The sequence below is a fragment of the Limulus polyphemus genome, unplaced genomic scaffold (genome assembly GCF_000517525.1).
Source record: "Limulus polyphemus unplaced genomic scaffold, Limulus_polyphemus-2.1.2 Scaffold1684, whole genome shotgun sequence".
NCBI lineage: Eukaryota > Metazoa > Arthropoda > Merostomata > Xiphosura > Limulidae > Limulus > Limulus polyphemus.
In genome coordinates this window covers 146,028-153,036 of record NW_013667294.1, presented here as the reverse complement: position 1 = coordinate 153,036, position 7,009 = coordinate 146,028, and positions in this window count along the sequence as shown.

The following is a 7,009-nucleotide window of genomic DNA, read 5'->3' as shown; positions in this document are numbered from 1 at the left end:
TTTACGGTGATAATCTTGTTTTCTTGTGCCCAGTAATGCATAATTTCATTTGATAAACACGTTTAGATTGAATGGTAATTTATAATCAGTCACAAGAACGTCGAATCTGAATCACTTGAAAAAAACACGGGGGGTGCTTAACTTTTTTCCAGGTGTATAGTTATTTTTTATCATTATTTGTTGAAGGATAACACAAGCCACTTTGGACTGGGAACAATGAAAGCAGTATTATGGGAGGGGCTTAAAACGGATTTGCTAAAACACAAAGCATCTAAATTTCCACCTTAACTATTGTGTTGGAACCTTGCTTTGAAGTAGCATTTTCCAAAGAGCAACAGAATGAAGCAGTGAAACAGAGTTTATGGAGAAAGCATTGACATTTCCAAATTAATAGTCCAATGAGATTGAAGATGGAGACAGAAGTTATATGATGGCTTCTCACTTTTCCATCGCTACCTGCTAAAAGACTATAGCAAGATATACACGACTCATACATGGATTGCTACAGTGATATCTTTGCAAGAATAAATTTTAACAATCAAACGCACAATCACAAAAGTTGTTGTCACCACTTAAGTTAATTACTTTTTAAGTTAAACTTATATTAAAGTTTTTCTTCATTATCCATTCAAGCCGTCTCCAGCCATTATTAATTACTATTTATTTCTGAAACTTTTTAGTGTCTATCTTCTATTGTGATGTGTGATATATCCAAGTAAAACTGGATTAATTTTATAGCTACAGTGGATATGTATACTTGACAACTGGAGATTCAATCTTGATATTATGTAATATGACTAAATCTCTTACTGACCGAGTCTGAAAAATGTAAAACAATGTTCACAATTGCTATTGTGACAAAAACAGGTGTGAGTGCTTGTTGTTTTACTTGCATTGGACAATAATTTGTATTGAAATCCTATACCACAATGTTTAAATAAGCATTCCTTGGTTTGCCAAAAACCTCTCATGTATCCAGAACAAATAGTGATACCATGTAACTGGTCGTTCTCATTACAACATAGGTTGGGCCATATCTTCTACACATAACATGAATGACCCTTGAAGGATGCTGCTGTCTACATCTTTACATAATCTGTCATATTAAGCAATTCTTCCTGGGTGGTAACAGGTATCATCTAATTCCAAGAACAACAAAGGTAACTTGAAACACAATTAACATAACAGTTTTTGTTAAATGAAACCAGCACATTTTCAGAACAGAAAATGAATTCAGAATACTATTGTAATACTACAAGAAATAGAAACACGTGGTGTATTCGTATAGCACATTTTCTGGTCTTCTCTACTTCAGGCTTGCCCTGAAGCTAACAATTAACTTTAATTTTATAACCAATAAGTTAAATTTGCACTGGTCAAGGAATGCATTAATCCTTCCTTGTTCCTGAAAACACAGACGTCACTACCCTTGAATAAAGAAAACGTACCACACAATTGCATCAAGATATCCTTAAGCTATGAAAATACTGTATAATCACATTGATGGACCTTTAACGATGAAACCACTTACGAATACAAATCCTTTAACCAAGAAATATACAATACCGCAAAAGAACAATTAAACACTGATATATATATATATATATAAACTCTGTTGATGATAAATACATAAAAATAACCCTTTAACATAGCATTACAGGTACACACGCACATCTTTACAAATTACCCTTAAGCAAAGAAAACGAAAAATACCGATATTAACCAAAATGAAAATGCATATAAATATATACTAAAAACAATACAGATTTCTTATCTCCTTTAGAATAGGATAGGCTAACACATTACCTATGACAGTAATAAAATGAAAACCCTTTAAATTAGAAAAATATGCAATTCACAGGAACCATTTAACAGATAATAAAAAAGCCAGACAAAAACCCTCTAATATAGATATTGTAATTACAATCCAATTCAACATGATACAAATTATAAAATAATTCACCTGACTTTGAAATAAAATACAAAAATATTTAAAACTAGCTGGAGTATTCGTTCCCTGGACGGAAGTTATGTAAATTTATGATTAATGAAAGGTTATCTTTGGACATAAAAAGAAGCTTCCCTTATATGTAATTGTAAAAAAAAAAAACGCCCATAAAACTGCAAAATGTGAAACCACAAACTTGCATGTATCTCCGCATAAACCCAACAAACCTTAACGCCAAATCTGTAGAAGATCCATCAACAGGGGGCGAAGTAGTGGTAAAAAACGCCCATAAAAACTACAAAATGTAAAACTGAAAATTTGTATGGGCCCAGTGAACCTCCATACCAATTTGGGTGAAGATTCATCCACGCCCTGCGAAGTAGTTACATGGGCATACTACATACAGTACTGTTATATTCATATAAATAAACAGAATAAACTCTACAAAGTTACACAAAATAGCCTTCTCGTAACAACTACAATAGAGTATACTGTACTGTTGTGAGCTAAATTTAAATGTTAGATATAGGGCACATGACGTTAAAGTAGTCCGAAAATGTTCGAGATAACACACGAGAAGCTAGTAACTTACTTCAGCATATGTTTGGTTTGTTATGAATTTCGCGCAAAACTATACGAGCGCTATCTGTGTTAATCGTCCCTAATTTGGCAGTATAAGACTAGAGGAAAGGCAGCTACTCATCACCACCAACTCTTGGGTTACTCTTTTACCAACGAATAGTGGGATTGACCGTCACATTATAACGCCCCCACGTCTGAAAGGGCGAGCATATTTGGTGGGACGGGGATTCGAACCCGCGACCCTCAGATTGCGAGTCGAGTGCCCTAACCACCTGGCCATGCTGGGCCTAATAATTTGTTTTCCAGATGTTTTATTCTCACTATTCACTTTGCTACCCAATTAAAAGGCCCTCTTTGAAGACATTAAGTAACATTATCTATCTTTGGTAGCTGCCTTATTCAAAAGGTTTGGAATAACACACCAGAAAGAAGTATCCAGAGTAAAGTTATCAACCAGGGTATAGAGGAAGGAAGAAATATTAGCTGAATTTGCAGAAGTTTGGAAAGGCTTACTCAATTATAATACATATGACCAATTTATAGATGCCATAATAGATGAGGATATGAGAATTAGGCTGAAGGAATGTCAATGTACATCTTTAAAGGAAGCCCTGTAGTCGGCAATATAACTTCAATCTATTAAAGTTGCAGATAAACTATTAAAGGCACCATCTAGAAATTATAGGATCATCAGATCCAGTAGTACTGAAATATCAACTCCCCCTAATGATAGTCTGGAAGAACTGAAATAATTAATCAGACAACTAGTTACATTAAATGGAGAAAAGTACAAGAAAATAGTTGTTTCCAGAGTAACTTGATAGGTCATATTGTGTGGAGCTGTAGATTGAAGCCACTAAACAAGAACTCCTCTAAGAGTACGCTACAACGAAGGAACTGTTATAATTGAGGGAAACATGGTTATTATAGCTGAGACTGTAAGAAATCCACAGCTTTCATTAATCCAAGGAATCAATACACCGAGAATGTGACTCAAAATCAGATCAGATCAAAGTAAAAATAAAGACCCAACAAAAGAAAAAATAGACAGGTACTACCTGGATTTATAGGGTAAAGTTCAACTGAAAATACTTCATTTACCACAAATGAGATAAGAAGTTCATTATTTGAGGAAAATATTTCGCCAGTCCATGGGTTTGTTGATGGAAACCCGAGCGTAAATGCAAGCATTTCTAAACGATTCACCTCTGTCGCTTACTTGTCGTAGAAGCAATTTCTCATTGGTTTTCTTAATTCGTGAGCTTAAAGGTGTTTCTGGGCATTATTTCTAAGTTATACGTCACATCAATTCGTTTTATCGGCGCGACTGTTTTTCACCATCTTTATTCTGTTGTTACTGCTATTTATAAGAAAGGTGGACGAGATTGGGGTCAAATATGTTGCATTAGCAGCAAAGGAAGATTTATGTATGTCCACGTTGCGTTACACTGTATATTTTTGTATTTTTTTTCATTCAGGTGTATTAAACTTTCGAGTTTTCATTCTATGACACTTTCAGTATACACCAGGATGTATTACTTCTAGATTCATCAGAATGTATTATTTCCAGATGCACCAGGATGTATTATTTCTAGATGCACCAGGATGTATCACTTCTAGATGCACCAGGATGTATTATCTCTAGATCCACCAGGATGTATCACTTATAGATGCACCAGGATGTATCACTTCCAGATGCACCAGGATGTATTATTTCTAGATGCACCAGGATGTATCACTTCTAGATTCACCAGGATGTATTATTTCTAGATTCACCAGGATGTATTACTTCTAGATTCATCAGGATGTATTACTTCTAGATGCACCAGGATGTGTTATTTATACATTCACCAAGATCTGGTTTTTCTAGATGCACCAGGATATGTTATTTCTAGATTCACCAAGATCTGTTATTTCTAGATGCACCAGGATATGTTATTTCTAGATTCACCAAGATCTGTTATTTCAATACGCACCAGGACATATCATTTAGCGTTACTTAGAAATAACTTGGGAGCATACCCACAGACTCCCCTAAAACAAACACGACTATGCTGCGCATTAATAATTTTGGCATTAGATTACATATATACACATAAATCTCATTCCTGGTAATTAACCAACCTGGACATCTCTCCCAAGAGCTGAACACAAGATCCATAAAAGAATGGTATGTTGTATTCTTTGTGACACTTCTTACTTTGTGGTAATCCAATCTTTCGCATGACCTTGGATTGCAAAACGTTCTACCAGCTAAGTGAACGCCTGAATACTCGGGTCTAGAAAATTAGTTATGTGCACACTTTGCTTGTATTAAGAGTCTGCACAGCTGTTTCAGTATAAATTGTACGTCCAACATTCTATGAAAATAAATCGCCACCTATCGTTTTCAGATATGATCATTCACCGTTTCCCTGTTCTAGCTAGTAATAAATTCAATTTGGTTCAGCTTTTGTATGTGGTTTTGTATGAATGGGCTGTCAGAAATGTTGGAAACTAGATAAATATAGAGCAATTGAATTTCTAATATTATTTATTTGGGGATAAGGCAGAAAAAATAACTTTTTTTGTCAGTGGGAGTGACAATGTATAGAGGATTTGGAAATCTTAAAAGACTAAATGATGATATCTCAGATGGCGGGGAAGGTAGAGATCTCCACTGTTGGACACGCCTTTGATATAGAGATACACCAGAATAGGTTAGCATGTATCTAAATACATAGGGGTAAGACTGTGAGCATTATGTTACACAACTGGTCTGTACATAGTTTAGAGGATATCATGCAAGCTCAACTTTCCACTGCCCATAAATTCACTGTGGACTTCAGTATAACAAAGCTGTAAGAAATACAATTTATGGGTTTGACAATAGTACTTTTTTCATTTGTTCCCTTGAGCGCAAAGCTCGTTTGTGAGTTTTGTCAAAATCACCAGAATTGGCAGCCACTGTGATCTTCACAAATGAGTCGAGTTTTGATGTTTCTACCAATGGTCGACAGGATAGTAAATGTTCAACTCAATGGAACTTCGTTGAATCAGACGTTTTTGGTGATGGTTCAGTTATGATGTGCGATTTCATCTGTATGAATGGATGTACAAATCTTTTTGTGCTTCAGAGAACAGAATTCATTTCTCAGCAATACATTGGCATGGCATTAGATTCAGTTGTATAATATGTTTTGCATGTGCAGTCAATCCAGCATTTATCGTGATGTAGATTAGTATCCAGTGTTATGATATCAGTATTATTATAGAATACTAGGATAGGAATCATGCAAACTTCAGAGTATCCTCGTAAATGTCATCCAGCTACTGGTTAGAAATATGGTCTGCGAGTGCAGAGAATGCATAAATGCGGGGAGGAACATAATTGTTTATTATCAACGAACCTGTTTCATTAACTGGATTCCGTAAATTGGCTTGTTTGTTTAAAGTTAAGCACAAAGCTACACAATGGGCTATCTGTGCTCTGCCCGCCGCGGGTATCGAAACCCGGTTTCTAGCGGTGTAAGTCCGTGTACCCATAAATAAAAACTAAATCAAAAGAAATTAATCACGATATACCTATTAAAAACGTTTTAACTAAATGTGTTACAATCTAGTACAAGAAAGCAACAGACGAATCATGAAAAATGTAGTTTCAAAAACTTCTTGTTTGCACCTACCACAAACCTACCACCACCTATCTACCCTGCAAATAAGTAACTCCAGACAACTAAGTGGAGTTGTATTACATTCCCCAAAAGAAGCATACTCTCGTGTATTCTGTGAAGGCAAAAAATATGAGCAAAAGTGGATGAAAACATAATGGTTACATAATGTGGGCTGTCACAAAGAATGTCATTTGAGATTCTATCTGGGATGCATATTAACAGTTGTAGGATATTTTAGCCCAGTTTTAATTTATTTCAGCAATTAATTATTGTCCTCCTACAGGCGTTCTTTTATTAAGTTCGAAATTAAACCAAACAATCGAAAAATTTTTTAAAAACATTTTAATCACTTCTTTAATTTTGATTTACTCAATTGAATGCACATTCTAGCACAACAAGAACTTAAAAATATTTATAGTTTCCTAATGAACAATATCTGCATGATTTTACAAAATTTTAAAATTGATTGTAATTGTCCTGTCACTACAGATAGAAATTCTCAGTTTTCTGTAAATCTCGTATCTCGAAAATACGTTCACGTGTTGTTCAAAATTTTCTTATGTTTATTACTATGTATTAATCGGCCCAATTAAACTACAACAAATATCATAAAGTGACTTGTTAAAAAAAAAGCTCTCATTCTAAACTCCGGTGAACTTCAATTAACGTTTGGTATGAAGATAATTTGAAGAGTCCTCATGCTTCATAACAATCTTAAACTTAACTAACTTTGGGTACCTTCGTAAAAAAAAGAAGAAAATGTTCAATATAACATTGGTCCTAAAATCTGTAAAAGTCAGTCGCATTGCACAATGTGCAATCAAAT